Source organism: Thermobia domestica, chromosome 18 (genome assembly GCF_964235325.1).
Source record: "Thermobia domestica chromosome 18, izTheDome1.hap1.1, whole genome shotgun sequence".
In the NCBI taxonomy this organism is placed as follows: Eukaryota; Metazoa; Arthropoda; class Insecta; order Zygentoma; family Lepismatidae; genus Thermobia; species Thermobia domestica.
The window spans coordinates 107,467,690-107,493,488 of NC_137471.1; positions in this window are offsets into that span (position 1 = coordinate 107,467,690).

Below are 25,799 nucleotides of genomic sequence, written 5' to 3' on the forward strand. Positions count from 1 at the left end.
AATTAACCGTTTCAGAAGACAAGATAATATTTCGTTTTCAGGAAAATATAAACGTTTTCTATAATTAGCGTATTTTCTCTTTGTGTTACGTAAAAATACACATATTTGAACTTCGGGTGTCATATGCAAGCAACATAGTGGTGTGTCAGGGTAGGGGTTTGCAGTGAAATATGCGTTATTTTGAAAAAGCAAAAAAGTAGTACCAAACATAGTAGAGAATAAGGTACTTGATATCAACCATAGGGATCCCGGTTTCGGACCTCTATGATAGATGTGCCTGCACTGCAGTTTGAGCTTTATTTCGTGAAAATATGTTAGTTAGTTATGAAGATATAAACCAAAACAGATTATAATACACAACAATTCGTAACAATTCAGTATGTAAGTATTGACATATGATATATTGTCAGAAGGTTGCCAACCAACAGTTTTACGTGAAATAAGAAAATTATAAGAAAAGTGAATAACTCAGTGGTAATTGGAATCAATTTTTGACAGAAGGTGTGCGTCACGTGTTCTCATCGAAAAGGTAAAGGTTAAAGTCGTTCATGTGGGATATATCTTACCTCCTTCATCATTTTATAATTTTGCTGCTAATTTGTGCCTTTCGTATCTATCCTGATGTGTAGAATGTGAAAAAAGCATATTTTGTTCTGACATCGAAATATATATACAGGGTGCAGCAAAATTAACCGTTGCAGAAAACAAGATAATATTTCGTTTTCAGGAAAATATAAACGTTTTCTATAATTAGGGTATTTTCTCTTTGTGTTACGTAAAAATACACATATTTGAACTTCGGGTGTCATATGCAAGCAACATAGTGGTGTGTCAGGGAAGGGGTGTGCAGTGAAATATGCGTTATTTTGAAAAAAAAAAGTAGTACCAAAAATGGTAAAGAATAAGGTACTTGATATCAACCATAGGGATCCCGGTTTGGGATCTCTATGAAAGATGTGCCTGCACTGCAGTTTGAGCTTTATTTCGTGAAAATATGTTAAATAGTTCGGAAGATATAGATCAAAACAGATTATAATACACAACAATTCGTAACAATTCAATATGTACATATTAACATATGATATATTGTCAGAAGGTTGCTAACCGACAGTTTTACGTGAAACAAAAAAATATATAAGAAAAGTGAATAACTCAGTGGTAATTCGAATCAATTTTTGAAAGAAGGTGCGCGTCATGTGATCTCATTTAAAAGGTAAGGGTTAAAGTCCTTCATGTATTATATATCTTGCTTACTTCATCATTTTATAATTTTTCTGCTAATTTGTGCCTTTCGTGTCTATCCTGATGTGTAGAATGTGAAAACAGCATATTTTGTTCTGACATAGAAATATATATACAGGGTGCAGCAAAATTAACCGTTGCAGAAGACAAGATAATATTTCGTTTTCAGGAAAATATAAACGTTTTCTATAATTAGGGTATTTTCTCTTTGTGTTACGTAAAAATACACATATTTTAACTTCGGGTGTCATATGCAAGCAACATAGTGGTGTGTCAGGGAAGGGGTGTGCAGTGAAATATGCGTTATTTTGAAAAAAACACAAAAGTAGTAGCAAAAATGGTAAAGCATAAGGTACTTGATATCAACCATAGGGATTCCGGTTTGGGGTGTCTATGAAAGATATGCCTGCACTGCAGTTTGAGCTGAATTTCGTGAAAATATGTTAAATAGTTATGAAGATATAGATCAAAACAGATTATAATACGCAACAATTCGTAACAATTCAATATGTAACTATTGACATATGATATATTGTCAGAAGGTTGCCAACCAAAGGTTTACGTGAAATAAGAAAATTATAAGAAAAGTGAATAACTCAGTGGTAATTGGAATCAATTTTTGACAGAAGGTGTGCGTCACGTGATCTCATCGAAAAGGTAAAGGTTAAGTCGGTCATGTAGGATATATCTTACTACCTTCATCATTTTATAATTTTTCTGCTAATTTGTGCCTTTCGTACCTATCCTGATGTGTAGAATGTGAAAAAAGCATATTTTGTTCTGACATCGAAATATATATACAGGGTGCAGCAAAATTAACCGTTGCAGAAGACAAGATAATATTTCGTTTTCAGGAAAATATAAACGTTTTCTATAATTAGGGTATTTTCTCTTTGTGTTACGTAAAAATACACATATTTGAACTTCGGATGTCATATGCAAGCAGCATAGTGGTGTTTCAGGGTAGGGGTGTGCAGTGAAATATGCGTTATTTTGATAAAAACACAAAAGTAGTACTAAAAATGGTAAAGAATAAGGTACTTGATATCAACCATAGGGATCCCGGTTTGGGGTGTCTATGAAAGATGTGCCTGCACTGCAGTTTGAGCTTTATTTCGTGAAAATATGTTAAATAGTTCGGAAGATATAGACCAAAACAGATTATAATACACAACAATTCGTAACAATTCAATATGTACATATTGACATATGATATATTGTCAGAAGGTTGCTAACCGACAGTTCTACGTGAAATAAAAAAAAATATAAGAAAAGTGAATAACTGAGTGGTAATTCGAATCAATTTTTGACAGAAGGTGTGCGTCACGTGTTCTCATCGAAAAGGTAATGGTTAAAGTCGTTCATGTTGGATATATGTTACTACCTTCATCATTCTAGAATTTTTCTGCTAATTTGTGCCTTTCGTATCTATCCTGATGTGTAGAATGTGAAACAGCATATTTCGTTCTGACATCGAAATATATATACAGGGTGCAGCAAAATTAACCGTTGCAGAAGACAAGATAATTTTTCGTTTTCAGGAAAATATAAACGTTTACTATAATTGGCGTATTTTCTCTTTGTGTTACGTAAAAATACACATATTTGAATTTCGGGTGTCATATGCAAGCAACATAGTGGTGTGTCAGGGTAGGGGTTTGCAGTGAAATATGCGTTATTATGAAAAAAGCAAAAAAGTAGTAGCAAACATAGTACAGAATAAGGTACTTGATATCAACCATAGGCATCCCGGTTTTGGACCTCTATGATAGATGTGCCTGCCCTGCAGTTTGAGCTTTATTTCGTGAAAATATGTTAAATAGTTATGAAGATATAAACCAAAACAGATTATAATACACAACAATTCGTAACAATTCAATATGTAACTATTGACATATGATATACTGTCAGAAGGTAGCCAACCAACAGTTTTACGTGAAATAAGAAAATTATAAGAAAAGTGAATAACTCAGTGGTAATTGGAATCAATTTTTGACAGAAGGTGTGCGTCACGTGTTCTCATCGAAAAGGTAAAGGTTAAAGTCGTTCATGTGGGATATATCTTACCTCCTTCATCATTTTATAATTTTTCTGCTAATTTGTGCCTTTCGTATCTATCCTGATGTGTTGAATATGAAAACAGCATATTTTGTTCTGACATCGAAATATATATACAGGGTTCAGCAAAATTTACCGCTGCAGAAGACAAGATAATATTTCGTTTTTTGGAAAATATATACGTTTTCTATAATTAGGGTATTTTCTCTTTGTGTTACGTAAAAATACACATATTTGAGCTTCGGGTGTCATATACAAGCAACATAGTGGTGTCTCAAGGTAAGGGTTTGCAGTGAAATATGCGTTATTTTGAAAAAAGCAAAAAAGTAGTACCAAACTTGGTAGAGAATAAGGTACTTCATATCAACCATAGGGATCCCGGTTTGGGATCTCTATGAAAATGTGCCTGCACTGCAGTTTGAGCTTTATTTCGTGAAAATATGTTAAATAGTTCGGAAGAAATAGATCAAAACAGATTGTAATACACAACAATTCGTAACAATTCAAAATGTAAGTATCGAAATATGATATATTGTCAGAAGGTTGCCAACCAACAGTTTTATGTGAAATAAGAAAATTATAAGAAAGGAGAATAACTCAGTGGTAATTCGAATCAATTTTTGACACAAGGTGTGCGTCACGTGATCTCATCGAAAAGGTAAGGGTTAAAGTCCTTCATGTATTATATATCTTGCTTACTTCATCATTTTATAATTTTTCTGCTAATTTGTGCCTTTCGTGTCTATCCTGATGTGTAGAATGTGAAAACAGCATGTTTTGTTCTGACATCGAAATATATATACAGGGTGGAGCAAAATTAACCGTTGCAGAAGACAAGATAATATTTCGTTTTCAGGAAAATATAAACGTTTTCTATAATTAGCGTATTTTCTCTTTCTGTTACGTAAAAACACACATATTTGAACTTCGGGTGTCATATGCAAGCAACATAGTGGTGTGTCAGGGAAGAGGTTTGCAGTGAAATATGCTTTATTTTGAAAAAAAACACAAAAGTAGTACCAAAAATGGTAAAGCATAAGGTACTTGATATCAACCATAGGGATCCCGGTTTGGGATCTCTATGAAAGATGTGCCTGCACTGCAGTTTGAGCTTTATTTCGTGAAAATATGTTAAATAGTTATGAAGATATAGATCAAAACAGATTATAATACGCAACAATTCGTAACAATTCAATATGTACATATTGACATATGATATATTGTCAGAAGGTTGCTAACAGACCATTTTACGTGAAATAAAACAAATATAAGAAAAGTGAATAACTGATTGTTAATTCGAATCAATTTTTGACAGAGGGTGCGCGTCGTGTGATCTCATTGAAAAAGTAAGGGTTAAAGTCCTTCATGTTTTTATATCTTGCTTACTTCATCATTTTATAATTTTTCTGCTAATTTGTGCCTTTAGTATCTATCCTGATGTGTTGAATATGAAAACAGCATATTTTGTTCTGACATCGAAATATATATACAGGGTGCAGCAAAATTTACCGCTGCAGAAGAAAAGATAATATTTCGTTTTTTGGAAAATATAAACGTTTTCTATAATTAGGGTATTTTCTCTTTTTGTTACGTAAAAATACACATATTTGAACTTCGGGTGTCATATACAAGCAACATAGTGGTGTGTCAGGGTAAGGGTTTGCAGTGAAATATGCGTTATTTTGAAAAAAGCAAAAAAGTAGTACCAAACTTGGTAGAGAATAAGGTACTTGGTATCAACCATAGGGACTCCGGCTTGCGGTGTCTATGAAAGATGTGCCTGCACTGCAATTTGATTCTTATTTCGTGAAAATATGTTAAACAGTTCGGAAGATATAGACCAAAACAGATTATAATACGCAACAATTAGTAACAATTCAATATGTACATATTAACATATGATATATTGTCAGAAGGTTGCTAACGGACAGTTTTACGTAAAATAAAAAAATATAAGAAAAGTAAATAACTCAGTGGTAATTGGAATCAATTTTTGACCGAAGGTGCGCGTCATGTGATCTCATTGAAAAGGTAAGGTTTAAAGTCGTTCATGTATTATATATCTTGCTTACTTCATCATTTTATAATTTCTCTGCTAATGTGTGCCTTTCGTATCTATCCTGATGTGTTGAATATGAAAACAGCATATTTTGTTCTGACATCGAAATATATATACAGGGTGCAGCAAAATTAACCGCTGCAGAAGACAAGATAATATTTCGTTTTCAGGAAAATATAAACGTCTTCTATAATTAGGGTATTTTCTCTTTGCGTTACGTAAAAGTACACATATTTGAACTTCGGGTGTCATATGCAAGGAACATAGTGGTGTGTCAGGAAAGAAATTTGCAGTTTTATTTTGAAAAAAAAAACACAAAAGTAGTACCAAAAATGGTAAAGAATAAGGTACTTGATATCAACCATAGGGATCCCAGTTTGAGATGTCTATGAAAGATGTGCCTGCACTGCAGTTTGAGCTTTATTTCGTGAAAATGTGTTAAATAGTTCGGAAGATATAGATCAAAACAGATTGTAATACACAACAATTCGTAACAATTCAATATGTAAGTATCGACATATGATATATTATCAGAAGGTTGCCAACCAACAGTTTTACGTGAAATAAGAAAATTATAAGAAAAGTGAATAACTCAGTGGTAATTGGAATCAATTTTTGACAGAAGGTGTGCGTCACGTGATCTCATTGAAAAGGTAAAGGTTAAAGTCGGTCATGTAGGATATATTTTACTACGTTCATCATTTTATAATTTTTCTGCTAATTTGTGCCTTTCGTATCTATCCTGATGTGTTGAATATGAAAACAGCATATTTTGTTCTGACATCGAAACATATATATAGGGTGCAGCAAAATTTACCGTTGCATGAGACAAGATAATATTTCGTTTTCTGGAAAATATAAACGTTTTCTATAATTAGGGTATTTTCTCTTTGTGTTACGTAAGAATACACACATTTGAACTTCGGGTGTCATATACAAGCAACATAGTGGTGTGTCAGGGTAAAGGTTTGCAGTGAAATATGCGTTATTTTGAAAAAAGCAAAAAAGTAGTACCAAACTTGGTAGATAATACGGTACTTGATATCTACCATAGGGATTCCATGCTTGCGGTGTCTATGAAAGATGTGCCTGCACTGCAATTTGAGCTTTATTTCGTGAAAATATGTTAAATAGTTCGGAAGATATAGACCAAAACAGATTATAATACACAACAATTCGTAACAATTCAATATGTAAGTATTGACATATTATATATTGTCAAAAGGTTGCCAACCAACAGTTTTACGTGAAATAAGAAAATTATAAGAAAAGTGAATAACTCAGTGGTAATTGGAATCAATTTTTGACAGAAGGTGTGCGTCACGTGTTCTCATCGAAAACGTAAGGGTTAAAGTCGTTCATGTGGGATATATCTTACCTCCTTCATCATTTTATAATTTTTCTGCTAATTTGTGCCTTTCGTATCTATCCTGATGTGCAGAATGTGAAAACAGCATATTTTGTTCTGACATCGAAATATACATACAGGGTGCAGCAAAATTAACCGCTGCAGAAGACAAGATAATATTTCGTTTTCAGGAAAATATAAACGTTTTCTATAATTAGCGTATTTTCTCTTTGTGTTACGTAAAAATACACATATTTGAACTTCGGGTGTCATATGCAAGCAACATAGTGGTGTGTCAGGGTAGGGTTTTGCAGTGAAATATGCGTTATTTTGAAAAAAGCAAAAAAGTAGTACCAAACATGGTAGAGAATAAGGTACTTGATATCAACCATAGGTATCCCTGTTTGGGACCTCTATGATAGATGTGCCTGCACTGCAGTTTGCGCTTTATTTCGTGAAAATATGTTAAATAGTTATGAAGATATAAACCAAAACAGATTATAATACACAACAATTCGTAACAATTCAATATGTAAGTATTGACATATGATATATTGTCATAAGGATGCCAACCAACAGTTTTACGTGAAATAAGAAAATTATAAGAAAAGTGAATAACTGAGTGGTAATTGGAATCAATTTTTGACAGAAGGTGTGCGTCACGTGTTCTCATCGAAAAGGTAAGGGTTAAAGTCGTTCATGTTGGATATATGTTACTACCTTCATCATTTTAGAATTTTTCTGCTAATTTGTGCCTTTCGTATTTATCCTGATGTGTAGAATGTGAAAACAGCATATTTTGTTCTGACATCGAAATATATATACAGGGTGCAGCAAAATTAACCGTTTCAGAAGACAAGATAATATTTCGTTCTCAGGAAAATATAAACGTTTTCTATAATTAGCGTATTTTCTCTTTGTGTTACGTAAAAATACACATATTTGAACTTCGGGTGTCATATGCAAGCAACATAGTGGTGTGTCAGGGTAGGGGTTTGCAGTGAAATATGCGTTATTTTGAAAAAAGCAAAAAAGTAGTACCAAACATAGTAGAGAATAAGGTACTTGATATCAACCATAGGGATCCCGGTTTCGGACCTCTATGATAGATGTGCCTGCACTGCAGTTTGAGCTTTATTTCGTGAAAATATGTTAGTTAGTTATGAAGATATAAACCAAAACAGATTATAATACACAACAATTCGTAACAATTCAAAATGTAAGTATTGACATATGATATATTGTCAGAAGGTTGCCAACCAACAGTTTTACGTGAAATAAGAAAATTATAAGAAAAGTGAATAACTCAGTGGTAATTGGAATCAATTTTTGACAGAAGGTGTGCGTCACGTGTTCTCATCGAAAAGGTAAAGGTTAAAGTCGTTCATGTGGGATATATCTTACCTCCTTCATCATTTTATAATTTTGCTGCTAATTTGTGCCTTTCGTATCTATCCTGATGTGTAGAATGTGAAAAAAGCATATTTTGTTCTGACATCGAAATATATATACAGGGTGCAGCAAAATTAACCGTTGCAGAAAACAAGATAATATTTCGTTTTCAGGAAAATATAAACGTTTTCTATAATTAGGGTATTTTCTCTTTGTGTTACCTAAAAATACACATATTTTAACTTCGGGTGTCATATGCAAGCAACATAGTGGTGTGTCAGGGAAGGGGTGTGCAGTGAAATATGCGTTATTTTGAAAAAAAAAAAAGTAGTACCAAAAATGGTAAAGAATAAGGTACTTGATATCAACCATAGGGATCCCGGTTTGGGATCTCTATGAAAGATGTGCCTGCACTGCAGTTTGAGCTTTATTTCGTGAAAATATGTTAAATAGTTCGGAAGATATAGATCAAAACAGATTATAATACACAACAATTCGTAACAATTCAATATGTACATATTAACATATGATATATTGTCAGAAGGTTGCTAACCGACAGTTTTACGTGAAATAAAAAAATATATAAGAAAAGTGAATAACTCAGTGGTAATTCGAATCAATTTTTGAAAGAAGGTGCGCGTCATGTGATCTCATTTAAAAGGTAAGGGTTAAAGTCCTTCATGTATTATATATCTTGCTTACTTCATCATTTTATAATTTTTCTGCTAATTTGTGCCTTTCGTGTCTATCCTGATGTGTAGAATGTGAAAACAGCATATTTTGTTCTGACATCGAAATATATATACAGGGTGCAGCAAAATTAACCGTTGCAGAAGACAAGATAATATTTCGTTTTCAGGAAAATATAAACGTTTTCTATAATTAGGGTATTTTCTCTTTGTGTTACGTAAAAATACACATATTTTAACTTCGGGTGTCATATGCAAGCAACATAGTGGTGTGTCAGGGAAGGGGTGTGCAGTGAAATATGCGTTATTTTGAAAAAAACACAAAAGTAGTAGCAAAAATGGTAAAGCATAAGGTACTTGATATCAACCATAGGGATTCCGGTTTGGGGTGTCTATGAAAGATATGCCTGCACTGCAGTTTGAGCTGAATTTCGTGAAAATATGTTAAATAGTTATGAAGATATAGATCAAAACAGATTATAATACGCAACAATTCGTAACAATTCAATATGTAACTATTGACATATGATATATTGTCAGAAGGTTGCCAACCAATAGTTTTACGTGAAATAAGAAAATTATAAGAAAAGTGAATAACTCAGTGGTAATTGGAATCAATTTTTGACAGAAGGTGTGCGTCACGTGATCTCATCGAAAAGGTAAAGGTTAAGTCGGTCATGTAGGATATATCTTACTACCTTCATCATTTTATAATTTTTCTGCTAATTTGTGCCTTTCGTACCTATCCTGATGTGTAGAATGTGAAAAAAGCATATTTTGTTCTGACATCGAAATATATATACAGGGTGCAGCAAAATTAACCGTTGCAGAAGACAAGATAATATTTCGTTTTCAGGAAAATATAAACGTTTTCTATAATTAGTGTATTTTCTCTTTGTGTTACGTAAAAATACACATATTTGAACTTCGGATGTCATATGCAAGCAGCATAGTGGTGTTTCAGGGTAGGGGTGTGCAGTGAAATATGCGTTATTTTGATAAAAACACAAAAGTAGTACTAAAAATGGTAAAGAATAAGGTACTTGATATCAACCATAGGGATCCCGGTTTGGGGTGTCTATGAAAGATGTGCCTGCACTGCAGTTTGAGCTTTATTTCGTGAAAATATGTTAAATAGTTCGGAAGATATAGACCAAAACAGATTATAATACACAACAATTCGTAACAATTCAATATGTACATATTGACATATGATATATTGTCAGAAGGTTGCTAACCGACAGTTCTACGTGAAATAAAAAAAATATAAGAAAAGTGAATAACTGAGTGGTAATTCGAATCAATTTTTGACAGAAGGTGTGCGTCACGTGTTCTCATCGAAAAGGTAATGGTTAAAGTCGTTCATGTTGGATATATGTTACTACCTTCATCATTCTAGAATTTTTCTGCTAATTTGTGCCTTTCGTATCTATCCTGATGTGTAGAATGTGAAACAGCATATTTCGTTCTGACATCGAAATATATATACAGGGTGCAGCAAAATTAACCGTTGCAGAAGACAAGATAATTTTTCGTTTTCAGGAAAATATAAACGTTTACTATAATTGGCGTATTTTCTCTTTGTGTTACGTAAAAATACACATATTTGAATTTCGGGTGTCATATGCAAGCAACATAGTGGTGTGTCAGGGTAGGGGTTTGCAGTGAAATATGCGTTATTATGAAAAAAGCAAAAAAGTAGTAGCAAACATAGTACAGAATAAGGTACTTGATATCAACCATAGGCATCCCGGTTTTGGACCTCTATGATAGATGTGCCTGCACTGCAGTTTGAGCTTTATTTCGTGAAAATATGTTAAATAGTTATGAAGATATAAACCAAAACAGATTATAATACACAACAATTCGTAACAATTCAATATGTAACTATTGACATATGATATACTGTCAGAAGGTTGCCAACCAACAGTTTTACGTGAAATAAGAAAATTATAAGAAAAGTGAATAACTCAGTGGTAATTGGAATCAATTTTTGACAGAAGGTGTGCGTCACGTGTTCTCATCGAAAAGGTAAAGGTTAAAGTCGTTCATGTGGGATATATCTTACCTCCTTCATCATTTTATAATTTTTCTGCTAATTTGTGCCTTTCGTATCTATCCTGATGTGTTGAATATGAAAACAGCATATTTTGTTCTGACATCGAAATATATATACAGGGTTCAGCAAAATTTACCGCTGCAGAAGACAAGATAATATTTCGTTTTTTGGAAAATATATACGTTTTCTATAATTAGGGTATTTTCTCTTTGTGTTACGTAAAAATACACATATTTGAGCTTCGGGTGTCATATACAAGCAACATAGTGGTGTCTCAAGGTAAGGGTTTGCAGTGAAATATGCGTTATTTTGAAAAAAGCAAAAAAGTAGTACCAAACTTGGTAGAGAATAAGGTACTTCATATCAACCATAGGGATCCCGGTTTGGGATCTCTATGAAAATGTGCCTGCACTGCAGTTTGAGCTTTATTTCGTGAAAATATGTTAAATAGTTCGGAAGAAATAGATCAAAACAGATTGTAATACACAACAATTCGTAACAATTCAAAATGTAAGTATCGAAATATGATATATTGTCAGAAGGTTGCCAACCAACAGTTTTATGTGAAATAAGAAAATTATAAGAAAGGTGAATAACTCAGTGGTAATTCGAATCAATTTTTGACACAAGGTGTGCGTCACGTGATCTCATCGAAAAGGTAAGAGTTAAAGTCGATCATGTAGAATATATCTTACTACCTTCATCATTTTATAATTTTTCTGCTAATTTGTGCCTTTCGTGTCTATCCTGATGTGTAGAATGTGAAAACAGCATATTTTGTTCTGACATCGAAATATATATACAGGGTGGAGCAAAATTAACCGTTGCAGAAGACAATATAATTTTTCGTTTTCAGGAAAGGTGCCTTCCATTTCAACTCAGGCAGAGCATGTACCATCACCATCTCAGATATTGTTGAAACTTTTTTTATAGCAACTAGACATGTTTTTAAGAGACCCAATTTTTTTGTTTTGTCGAAAAAAAATTTCCCGCCAAGTAATGGGCCATCAAAGACGGGGAGTACAATTTATGAATTGTAAAAGACATGGAAAATGGTCAACTTCGGAGCCCCACCATTCAGCTATGGAGACAGGTAGAGTTATAATTCTTGTTGTGGTATGTAGATAGGAATATAAATAAACTATATTTTATTATAGTTTGGTTTGCGCATGCGTATCTTTTTGTATATAAATTAACAAATGAACGTCAATTTATCTGAAAAGTCGAAGTTTGCGAATTTTTTTCGAGCACTTCCGTTTCGAATTTTAAAATTCTGTTTTCACGGTTGGTAAGACTTAGTTACCCGCTTTCCGACAAAAATTTTGTATCGCTTCTGTGGTCAACCGTTTTGTCGCAAAAAATTCGAGAAATTGTAAAATTTTGAAAAATCGCCATTTTTGGTCGCCATTTTCTCGAAAACACCATTTTTTAAAATTCTGAAAATTTGTCAGATGGTTCAACTTTACCTGAATAATAAACACAACAGATATCATTCTCGACCAATGCTTCATGGATTAACTGCAGCCTTTTAAATTTAGCGAAGTTTCGCTAATTTTGATGTCACAGTTAGCAACACTGGGAACAATAAAAGTGCAATGATTTGATGATGTTTGTGGTTCATATTCATTAAATGAAGAATAAAAGGTTTTCTTGGCTGATTTTTTATTATTTTGAACAAAGAGGCTCTCTGAAATAGTAAAACGAGCCCCCCCCCCAACTCCTCCGTTTTCTTAAACTGAAGTAATCTGAGGTGGAAATTGCGATTACGAAACACACAAATTTTAAGTTTACTTGAAATGGCCATCCAATGAATTCTGATGATCTATAAAAGGCCTAAAGTATTACCTCAGTATGATTTGGAATGCTCCAGACAAAGTCTCAATTAAGTGCGATGTCATTACAGTGATCGAAAAATGACAAAAAGTTTTTAAAAAAATCGTAACGTTTTCTTACGCATTCCAAAGAAATTTACTGAATTTTTAAACAGAACAATCCCAGCATAAAAATGAGTCACTCGGAATTTTATAGTATTCGACTAAAGTGTGTCAGTTCGCAACCTGAGAGGGAAGTGTGTGTGTGTGTGTGTGTGTATTGTGCAAATTTTAAGTTAGCTGCTACTGCGTTGCTACAAATCAAAGGTGCAACCTGTATTGAAGCTGTCATGAGTGACTTATTTCCTTTAGTAGTATGATCCGTAGAAAATGACAGCTTCTTCTTCAAGAATGTGGTGAATGTCCTGGAGTGGAAGAAATAAGTGTGGTGTCTTTAATTATTGATCCTGATGAAAATGAAAGTGGTTACGTATGCCATATGGGAGAATAATGATCTCGTTAAAAAAAAAAAAAAAAAAACACTGCCACTTTCTGTTTTCGAATCGTACATTGCCGGTTTAACTGTAAGAATTGTAATTCATGACTACATCAAGAAAATCCAAAGAGAATCAATTGCTACCGAAAACCACCGTATAAAATTTCAAGATACAAATTCTATTTTACTTCATGTGGACTTCGTTGAAAACTGGACTGTTATTCTAACTAACTCTAACTAACTCTATGGCCTATGGAACCCGGAGGTTCAGTGCCGCGTTCACAAAAGCTCTCCACTGACTTCTATCCTTAGCTAATTGCATCCAGTTTCTACTTTGTATTCCTATCTCTGCGAGATCCATCTTAATATTATCCTCCCATCTGCGCCTAGGTCTTCCTAATGGTCGTTTTCCTATGGGTCTACCAGTCAAGACTTTGAAAGCGTTTCTACTTTCTTCCATTCTAGCTACATGACCTGCCCACCTAAGCCTCCTAGACTTGACGACCCTAACAATGTTGGGTAAACCGTATAAACTATGTAGTTCCTCGTTATGAAGCTTCCGCCATTCCCCATTCTCGTTCCTCTTGGGTCCGAATATTCTTCTCAGGATCCTGTTCTCAAATACTTTCAGTCTATGTTCTTCCCTCAGAGTAAGCGACCATGTTTCGCAACCATACAGAACAACAGGCCTGATTATCGTTTTATATATTTTAAGCTTCAAATTCCTCGACAGAATTCGCGACGACAAGAGATTTTGAACCGAGTAGTAACACGAATTCCCTGCTTTTAGTCGACATTTAATTTCTTCGTGAATATGATTTTCGTCTGTTAATATTGATCCTAAATATTTGAAAGTATCCACTTTATCAAAAGCATTATTTAATATTTTAACGCCTCCACAATTTGCCGTATTACGGTCCCGACGCACTTCCATGTATTTAGTTTTCTCTGCATTTACTTCTAAACCCATGTCCCTGCAAGCGTTTAATAAGATCTCTGCATTTATTTCTACTGTTCTCCTATCCTCCCCTATTAAATTTACATCATCAGCATATGCCATAACCTGGTGAATGCCGTTCAACTCTAGGCCCTGGTTGCTATCTTTGATTTTCCTTATGGCGTATTCCAGCACAAAGTTAAATAATAATGGCGACAACGCATCTCCTTGTTTCAGGCCATTTTCGACGTGGAAGCTCGTGGACAACAATTTTCCTACCCGGACTTTACTTTGGGATTCACTTAAACATATCTTAATTAATCTAATTAGCTTTCTCGGTATTCCAAGTTCTGTAAGAACGTTGTATAATGTTTCTCTCCTAACCGAGTCGTAAGCCTTTCTAAAATCAATAAATAGTTGATGTACCGGGGTATTGTATTCCCACTTCTTTTCGAGTATTTGGCGAATGGTAAATATTTGGTCGATAGTTGATCGATTTCGTCTAAATCCGCACTGATAATCTCCAATAATTTCATCTGCGTATGGGGTCAATCTTGCTAACAGAATATTTGAAAGGATTTTATAGGATGTTGACAGAAGAGAAATGCCTCGATAATTATTACGGACTGTTATTCTACAAAGTGAAATTCAGAGTTATCACCGAAATATGAAACAATTGACAGTTTTGTTGTAATAAACGACGATAAAACACACGATTCGGTCATGTACTCATAGTCATAGACAAGATTCTAAACATACTCGAAGAAAAGCGAAAATATATTTTATAGAAAAAGGTTTGAATACGTGAAAATAGATGTCCACAATTTCCCAAACCGTGTCAGTGATTTCTGATGGTGCTGCATCCCACTTTAAAAATCGCTTTCAGATGTTCGAGATGCAGACAGGTCCGATAAAGCAGTGTTTTTGCAGTGAAACCGGCCATGCAAGGGTCTCTGCGACGGAAGGGGGGGGGGAAAGAATGTGGCAACGCGCCTTAGGCTAAAACAGATACACACTTGACAGTATTAAAACCGCAGAAGAAAAAAATGAAATGAAATTTTTAAGTTTTACGTTCCACGGTTATGCCGGTTAGGCTTAAGGAGACGGTGATCATGAGAAATGAATGAAAGGGAAAGTATGCGACCGGTAACTGGTATTCAACGAAGTAATCTTTGGCTTTCGGAAAATTGCGAAGTTTTTATGGCAGTAACCGGTCACCATGAACTAACTTCATACTTCCCCCAAAATCGAACTTTTGCAATTCAAAGTGTAGATTTAAGAAATCTGCAAAAAGGAACTTTTGTTATATACATATGTGTATGATAACCAGTGGTGCGTAGCAGAAATATTATGAATAAATCATGAATTACGTGAAGTTTAAGTGCTGTTTATGCTTCCACATGAACCTTCAGCAGGGTACAGGTTTCCAGAAGAGCATAAGAGAAGTGAAAATAAGTGTTTTGTGACTATCGACAATGTGCTACGCAGGGGCGGATCCAGGACGGACTTCTGGGGGGGGATTGTAATACTGCTACTTAGAGCTACTTTTAAGAGCTCCAAACTCTGGGATGGGTTTTATATATATATATATATATATATATATATAAGAAAGTTTCTTCTTCTGGGGGGGGGCGGCAATCGTCCCCCTAGATCCACTCCTGGATGAGTTATGAGTGAACCAACATCTATTGGAGCATCTGCACGGTTACATGCTATTAGCAAAGAAGGCAACAACCAAGCAAATGATTGGTCCATGTAAAAAAAAAAAAAAAAAAAAAAAATCAGTGAAATTTTGTTTCCGAAGACCATTTAAAGTAAGTAAACTTGAAATTTGTTTATTTCGTAATAGTAATTTCCACCTCAGATTACTTCAGTTTAAGAAAATGGAGAAGTAGAGGGAGGCTCATTTTACTATTTCAGAGAGCCTTTTTAATCAAAATAATAAAAAAAAACAGCCAAGAAAACCATTTATTCTTCATTTAATGAATGTGAACCACAAACATCATCAAATCATTGCACTTTCATTGTTCCCAGTGTTGCTAACTGTGACATCAAAATTAGCGAAACTTCGCTAACTTTAAAAGGCTGCAGTTAATCCATGAAGCATTGGTCGAGAATGATATTTGGTGTTTTTATTATTCAGGTAAAGTTGAACCATCTGACAAAATTTCAGAATTTTAAAAAATGGTGTTTTCGAGAAAATAGCGCCCAAAAATGGCGATTTTTCAAAATTTTACAATTTCTCGAATTTTTTGCGACAAAACGGTTGACCACAGAAGCGATACAAAATTTTTGCGGAAAGCGGGTAACTAAGTCTTACCAACCGTGAAAACAGAATTTTAAAATTCGAACCGGAAGTGCTCGAAAAAAATTCGCAAACTTCGACTTTTCAGATAAATTGACGTTCATTTGTTAATTTATATACAAAAAGATACGCATGCGCAAACCAAACTATAATAAAATATAGTTTATTTATATCCCTATGTACATACCACAATAAGAATTATAACTCTACCTGTCTCCATAGCTCAATGGTGAGGCTCCGAAATTGACCATTTTCCATGTCTTCTACAATTCATAAATTGTACTCTCCGTCTTTGATGGCCCATTACTTGGCGGAAAAATTTTTTTCGACAAAACAAAAAAATATGGGTCTCTTAAAAACATGTCTAGTTTGCAATAAACAAAGTTTCAACAATATCTGAGATGGTGATGGTACAATTTTATATTTTTTTGCCTGAGTTGAAATGGAAGGCACCGAAAATATAAACGTTTTCTATAATTAGGGTATTTTCTCTTTGTGTTACGTAAAAATACACATATTTGAACTTCGGGTGTCATATGCAAGCAACATAGTGGTGTGTCAGGGAAGAGGTTTGCAGTGAAATATGCTTTATTTTGAAAAAAAAACACAAAAGTAGTACCAAAAATGGTAAAGAATAAGGTACTTGATATCAACCATAGGGATTCCGGTTTGGGATCTCAATGAAAGATGTGCCTGCACTGCAGTTTGAGCTTTATTTCTTGAAAATATGTTAAATAGTTATGAAGATATAGATCAAAACAGATTATAATACGCAACAATTCGTAACAATTCAATATGTACATATTGACATATGATATATTGTCAGAAGGTTGCTAACAGACAGTTTCACGTGAAATAAAACAAATATAAGTAAAGTGAATAACTGATTGGTAATTCGAATCAATTTTTGACAGAAGGTGCGCGTCATGTGATCTCATTGAAAAGGTAAGGGTTAAAGTCCTTCATGTTTTTATATCTTGCTTACTTCATCATTTTATAATTTTTCTGCTAGTTTGTGGCTTTAGTATCTATCCTGATGTGTTGAATATGAAAACAGCATATTTTGTTCTGACATCGAAATATATATACAGGGTGCAGCAAAATTTACCGCTGCAGAAGAAAAGATAATATTTCGTTTTTTGGAAAATATAAACGTTTTCTATAATTAGGGTATTTTCTCTTTGTGTTACGTAAAAATACACATATTTGAACTTCGGGTGTCATATACAAGCAACATAGTGGTGTGTCAGGGTAAGGGTTTGCAGTGAAATATGCGTTATTTTGAAAAAAGCAAATAAGTAGTACCAAACTTGGTAGAGAATAAGGTACTTGGTATCAACCATAGGGACTCCGGCTTGCGGTGTCTATGAAAGATGTGCCTGCACTGCAATTTGATTCTTATTTCGTGAAAATATGTTAAATAGTTCGGAAGATATAGACCAAAACAGATTATAATACGCAACAATTAGTAACAATTCAATATGTACATATTAACATATGATATATTGTCAGAAGGTTGCAAACCGACAGTTTTACGTAAAATAAAAAAATATAAGAAAAGTAAATAACTCAGTGGTAATTGGAATCAATTTTTGACCGAAGGTGCGCGTGATGTGATCTCATTGAAAAGGTAAGGTTTAAAGTCGTTCATGTATTATATATCTTGCTTACTTCATCATTTTATAATTTCTCTGCTAATGTGTGTCTTTCGTATCTATCCTGATGTGTTGAATATGAAAACAGCATATTTTGTTCTGACATCGAAATATATATACAGGGTGCAGCAAAATTAACCGCTGCAGAAGACAAGATAATATTTCGTTTTCAGGAAAATATAAACGTCTTCTATAATTAGGGTATTTTCTCTTTGCGTTACGTAAAAGTACACATATTTGAACTTCGGGTGTCATACGCAAGCAACATAGTGGTGTGTCAGGAAAGGGATTTGCAGTTTTATTTTGAAAAAAACACAAAAGTAGTACCAAAAATGGTAAAGAATAAGGTACTTGATATCAACCATAGAGATCCCGGTTTGAGATCTCTATGAAAGATGTGCCTGCACTGCAGTTTGAGCTTTATTTCGTGAAAATATGTTAAATAGTTCGGAAGATATAGACCAAAACAGATTATAATATACAACAATTCGTAACAATTCAATATGTAAGTATTGACATATGATATATTTTCAGAAGGTTGCCAACCAACAGTTTTACGTGAAATAAGAAAAGTGAAAAACTGAGTGATAATTGGAATCAATTTTTGACAGAAGGTGTGCGTCACGTGTTCTCATCGAAAACGTAAGGGTTAAAGTCGTTCATGTGGGATATATCTTACCTCCTTCATCATTTTATAATTTTTCTGCTAATTTGTGCCTTTCGTATCCATCCTGATTTGTAGAATGTGAAAACAGCATATTTTGTTTTGACATTGAAATATATATACAGGGTGCAGCAAAATTAACCGTTGTTGAAGACAAGATAATATTTCGTTTTCAGGAAAATATAAACGTTTTCTATAATTAGGGTATTTTCTCTTTGTGTTACGTAAAAATACACATATTTTAACTTCGGGTGTCATATGCAAGCAACATAGTGGTGTGTCAGGGAAGGGGTGTGCAGTGAAATATGCGTTATTTTGAAAAAAAAAAACACAAAAGTAGTACCAAAAATGGTAAAGAATAAGGTACTTGATATCAACCATAGGGATTCCGGTTTGGGGTGTCTATGAAAGATGTGCCTGCACTGCAGTTTGAGCTTTATTTCGTGAAAATATGTTAAATAGTTATGAAGATAGATACCAAAAAAAAGATTATAATACACAACAATTCGTAACAATTCAATATGTAACTATTGACATATGATATATTGTCAGAAGGTTGCCAACCAACAGTTTTACGTGAAATAAGAAAATTATAAGAAAAGTGAATAACTCAGTGGTAATTGGAATCAATTTTTGACAGAAGGTGTGTGTCACGTGATCTCATCGAAAAGGTAAAGATTAAAGTCGGTCATGTAGGATATATCTTACTACCTTCATCATTTTATAATTTTTCTGCTAATTTGTGCCTTTCGTATCTATCCTGATGTGTAGAATGTGAAAACAGCATATTTCGTTCTGACATCGAAATATATATACAGGGTGCAGCAAAATTAACCGTTGCAGAAGACAAGATAATATTTCGTTTTCAGGAAAATATAAACGTTTTCTATAATTAGGGTATTTTCTCTTTGTGTTACGTAAAAATACACATATTTGAACTTCGGATGTCATATGCAAGCAACATAGTGGTGTTTCAGGGAAGGGGTGTGCAGTGAAATATGCGTTATTTTGATAAAAACACAAAAGTAGTACCAAAAATGGTAAAGAATAAGGTACTTGATATCAACCATAGGGATCCCGGTTTGGGATCTCTATGAAAGATGTGCCTGCACTGCAGTTTGAGCTTTATTTCGTGAAAATATGTTAAATAGTTCGGAAGATATAGATCAAAACAGATTATAATACACAACAATTCGTAACAATTCAATATGTACATATTGATATATGATATATTGTCAGAAGGTTGCTAACCGACAGTTTTACGTGAAATAAAAAAATATATAAGAAGAGTGAATAACTCAGTGGTAATTGGAATCAATTTTTGAAAGAAGGTGTGCGTCATGTGATCTCATTGAAAAGGTAAGGGTTAAAGTCCTTCATGTATTATATATCTTGCTTACTTCATCATTTTATAATTTTTCTGCTAATTTGTGCCTTTCGTATCAATCCTGATGTGTTGAATATGAAAACAGCATATTTTGTTCTGACATCGAAATATATATACAGGGTGCAGCAAAATTTACCGCTGCAGAAGAAAAGATAATATTTCGTTTTTTGAAAATATAAACGTTTTCTATAATTAGGGTATTTTCTCTTTGTGTTACGTAAAAATACACATATTTGAACTTCGGGTGTCATATACAAGCAACATAGTGGTGTGTCAGGGTAAGGGTTTGCAGTGAAATATGCGTTATTTTGAAGAAAGCAAATAAGTAGTACCAAACTTGGTAGAGAATAAGGTACTTGGTATCAACCATAGGGACTCCGGCTTGCGGTGTCTATGAAAGATGTGCCTGCACTGCAATTTGATTCTTATTTCGTGAAAATATGTTAAATAGTTCGGAAGATATAGACCAAAACAGATTATAATACGCAACAATTAGTAACAATTCAATATGTACATATTAACATATGATATATTGTCAGAAGGTTGCAAACCGACAGTTTTACGTAAAATAAAAAAATATAAGAAAAGTAAATAACTCAGTGGTAATTGGAATCAATTTTTGACCGAAGGTGCGCGTGATGTGATCTCATTGAAAAGGTAAGGTTTAAAGTCGTTCATGTATTATATATCTTGCTTACTTCATCATTTTATAATTTCTCTGCTAATGTGTGTCTTTCGTATCTATCCTGATGTGTTGAATATGAAAACAGCATATTTTGTTCTGACATCGAAATATATATACAGGGTGCAGCAAAATTAACCGCTGCAGAAGACAAGATAATATTTCGTTTTCAGGAAAATATAAACGTCTTCTATAATTAGGGTATTTTCTCTTTGCGTTACGTAAAAGTACACATATTTGAACTTCGGGTGTCATACGCAAGCAACATAGTGGTGTGTCAGGAAAGGGATTTGCAGTTTTATTTTGAAAAAAACACAAAAGTAGTACCAAAAATGGTAAAGAATAAGGTACTTGATATCAACCATAGAGATCCCGGTTTGAGATCTCTATGAAAGATGTGCCTGCACTGCAGTTTGAGCTTTATTTCGTGAAAATATGTTAAATAGTTCGGAAGATATAGACCAAAACAGATTATAATATACAACAATTCGTAACAATTCAATATGTAAGTATTGACATATGATATATTTTCAGAAGGTTGCCGACCAACAGTTTTACGTGAAATAAGAAAAGTGAAAAACTGAGTGATAATTGGAATCAATTTTTGACAGAAGGTGTGCGTCACGTGTTCTCATCGAAAACGTAAGGGTTAAAGTCGTTCATGTGGGATATATCTTACCTCCTTCATCATTTTATAATTTTTCTGCTAATTTGTGCCTTTCGTATCCATCCTGATTTGTAGAATGTGAAAACAGCATATTTTGTTCTGACATTGATATATATATACAGGGTGCAGCAAAATTAACCGTTGCAGAAGACAAGATAATATTTCGTTTTCAGGAAAATATAAACGTTTTGTATAATTAGCGTATTTTCTCTTTGTGTTACGTAAAAATACACATATTTGAACTTCGGGTGTCATATGCAAGCAACATAGTGGTGTGTCAGGGAAGGGGTGTGCAGTGAAATATGCGTTATTTTGAAAAAAACACAAAAGTAGTACCAAAAATGGTAGAGAATAAGGTACTTGATATCAACCATAGGGATCCCGGTTTGGGATCTCTATGAAAGATATGCCTGCACTGCAGTTTGAGCTTTATCTCGTGAAAATATGTTAAATAGTTCGGAAGATATAGATCAAAACAGATTACAATACACAACAATTCGTAACAATTCAATATGTACATATTGACATATGATATATTGTCAGAAGGTAGCTAACCGACAGTTTTACGTGAAATAAAAAAATATATAAGAAAAGTGAATAACTCAGTGGTAATTGGAATCAATTTTTGAAAGAAGGTGCGCGTCATGTGATCTCATTGAAAAGGTAAGGGTTAAAGTCCTTCATGTATTATATATCTTGCTTACTTCATCATTTTATAATTTTTCTGCTAATTTGTGCCTTTCGTATCTATCCTGATGTGTTGAATATGAAAACAGCATATTTTGTTCTGACATCGAAATATATATACAGGGTGCAGCAAAATTAACCGTTGTTGAAGACAAGATAATATTTCGTTTTCAGGAAAATATAAACGTTTTCTATAATTAGGGTATTTTCTCTTTGTGTTACGTAAAAATACACATATTTGAACTTCGGGTGTCATATGCAAGCAACATAGTGGTGTGTCAGGAAAGGGATTTGCAGTTTTATTTTGAAAAAAACACAAAAGTAGTACCAAAAATGGTAAAGAATAAGGTACTTGATATCAACCATAGGGATCCCGGTTTGGGATCTCTATGAAAGATGTGCCTGCACTGTAGTTTGAGCTTTATTTCGTGAAAATATGTTAAATAGTTCGGAAGATATAGACCAAAACAGATTATAATACGCAACAATTCGTAACAATTCAATATGTACATATTGACATATGATATATTGTCAGAAGGTTGCCAACCAACAGTTTTACGTGAAATAAGAAAATTATAAGAAAAGTGAATAACTGAGTGGTAATTGGAATCAATTTTTGACAGAAGGTGTGCGTCACGTGTTCTCATCGAAAACGTAAGGGTTAAAGTCGTTCATGTGGGATATATCTTACCTCCTTCATCATTTTATAATTTTTCTGCTAATTTGTGCCTTTCGTATCTATCCTGATGTGTAGAATGTGAAAACAGCATATTTTGTTCTGACATTGAAATACATATACAGGGTGCAGCAAAATTAACCGTTGCAGAAGACAAGATAATATTTCGTTTTCAGGAAAATATAAACGTTTTCTATAATTAGCGTATTTTCTCTTTGTGTTACGTAAAAATACACATATTTGAACTTCGGGTGTCATATGCAAGCAACATAGTGGTGTGTCAGGGAAGGGGTGTGCAGTGAAATATGCGTTATTTTGAAAAAAACACAAAAATAGTACCAAAAATGGTAGAGAATAAGGTACTTGATATCAACCATAGGGATCCCGGTTTGGGATCTCTATGAAAGATGTGCCTGCACTGCAATTTGAGCTTTATTTCGTGAAAATATGTTAAATAGTTCGGAAGATATAGACCAAAACAGATTATAATACACAACAATTAGTAACAATTCAATATGTACATATTGACATACGATATATTGTCAGAAGGTTGCCAACCAACAGTTTTACGTGAAATAAGAAAATTATAAGAAAACTGAATAATTCAGTGGTAATTCGAATCAATTTTTGACAGAAGGTGTGCGTCACGTGATCTCATCGAAAACGTAAGGGTTAAAGTCGTTCATGTAGGATATATCTTACTACCTTCATCATTTTATAATTTTTCTGCTAATTTGTGCCTTTCGTGTCTATCCTGATGTGTAGAATGTGAAAACAGCATATTTTGTTCTGACATCGAAATATATATACAGGGTGCAGCAAAATTAACCGTTGCTGAAGACAAGATAATATTTCGTTTTCAGGAAAATATAAACGTTTTCTATAATTAGGGTATTTTCTCTTTGTGTTACGTAAAAATACACATATTTTAACTTCGGGTGTCATATGCAAGCAACATAGTGGTGTGTCAGGGAAGGGGTTTGCAGTGAAATATGCGTTATTTTGAAAAAAACACAAAAGTAGTACCAAAAATTTTAAAAAATAAGGTACTTGATATCAACCTTAGGGATGCCGGTTTGGGATCTCTATGAAAGATGTGCCTGCTCTGCAGTTTGAGCTTTATTTCGTGAAAATATGTTAAATAGTTATGAAGATAGATACCAAAACAGATTATAATACACAACAATTCGTAACAATTCAATATGTAACTATTGACATATGATATATTGTCAGAAGGTTGCCAACCAATAGTTTTACGTGAAATAAGAAAATTATAAGAAAAGTGAATAACTCAGTGGTAATTGGAATCAATTTTTGACAGAAGGTGTGCGTCACGTGATCTCATCGAAAAGGTAAAGATTAAAGTCGGTCATGTAGGATATATCTTACTACCTTCATCATTTTATAATTTTTCTGCTAATTTGTGCCTTTCGTATCTATCCTGATGTGTAGAATGTGAAAACAGCATATTTTGTTCTGACATCGAAATATATATACAGGGTGCAGCAAAATTAACCGTTGCAGAAGACAAGATAATATTTCGTTTTCAGGAAAATATAAACGTTTTCTATAATTAGGGTATTGTCTCTTTATGTTACGTAAAAATACACATATTTGAACTTCGGATGTCATATGCAAGCAACATAGTGGTGTTTCAGGGAAGGGGTGTGCAGTGAAATATGCGTTATTTTGATAAAAACACAAAAGTAGTACCAAAAATGGTAAAGAATAAGGTACTTGATATCAACCATAGGGATCCTGGTTTGGGATCTCTATGAAAGATGTGCCTGCACTGCAGTTTGAGCTTTATTTCGTGAAAATATGTTAAATAGTTCGGAAGATATAGATCAAAACAGATTATAATAGACAACAATTCGTAACAATTCAATATGTACATATTAACATATGATATATTGTCAGAAGGTTGCTAACCGACAGTTTTACGTGAAATAAAAAAATATATAAGAAAAGTGAATAACTCAGTGGTAATTGGAATCAATTTTTGAAAGAAGGTGCGCGTCATGTGATCTCATTGAAAAGGTAAGGGTTAAAGTCCTTCATGTATTATATATCTTGCTTACTTCATCATTTTATAATTTTTCTGCTAATTTGTGCCTTTCGTATCTATCCTGATGTGTTGAATATGAAAACAGCATATTTTGTTCTGACATCGAAATATATATACAGGGTGCAGCAAAATTAACCGTTGCAGAAGACAAGATAATATTTCGTTTTCAGGAAAATATAAACGTTTTCTATAATTAGGGTATTTTCTCTTTGTGTTACGTAAAAATACACATATTTGAACTTCGGGTGTCATATGCAAGCAACATAGTGGTGTGTCAGGAAAGGGATTTGCTGTTTTTTTTTTAAAAAACACAAAAGTAGTACCAAAAATGGTAAAGAATAAGGTACTTGATATCAACCATAGGGATTCCGGTTTGAGGTGTCTATGAAAGATGTCCCTGCACTGCAGTTTGAGCTGAATTTCGTGAAAATATGTTAAATAGTTATGAAGATAGATACCAAAACAGATTATAATACACAACAATTCGTAATAATTCAATATGTAACTATTGACATATGATATATTGTCAGAAGGTTGCCAACCAATAGTTTTACGTGAAATAAGAAAATTATAAGAAAAGTGAATAACTCAGTGGTAATTGGAATCAATTTTTGACAGAAGGTGTGCGTCACGTGATCTCATCGAAAAGGTAAAGATTAAAGTCGGTCATGTAGGATATATCTTACTACCTTCATCATTTTATAATTTTTCTGCTAATTTGTGCCTTTCGTATCTATCCTGATGTGTAGAATGTGAAAACAGCATATTTTGTTCTGACGTCGAAATATATATACAGGGTGCAGCAAAATTAACCGTTGCAGAAGACAAGATAATATTTCGTTTTCAGGAAAATATAAACGTTTTCTATAATTAGGGTATTGTCTCTTTATGTTACGTAAAAATACACATATTTGAAG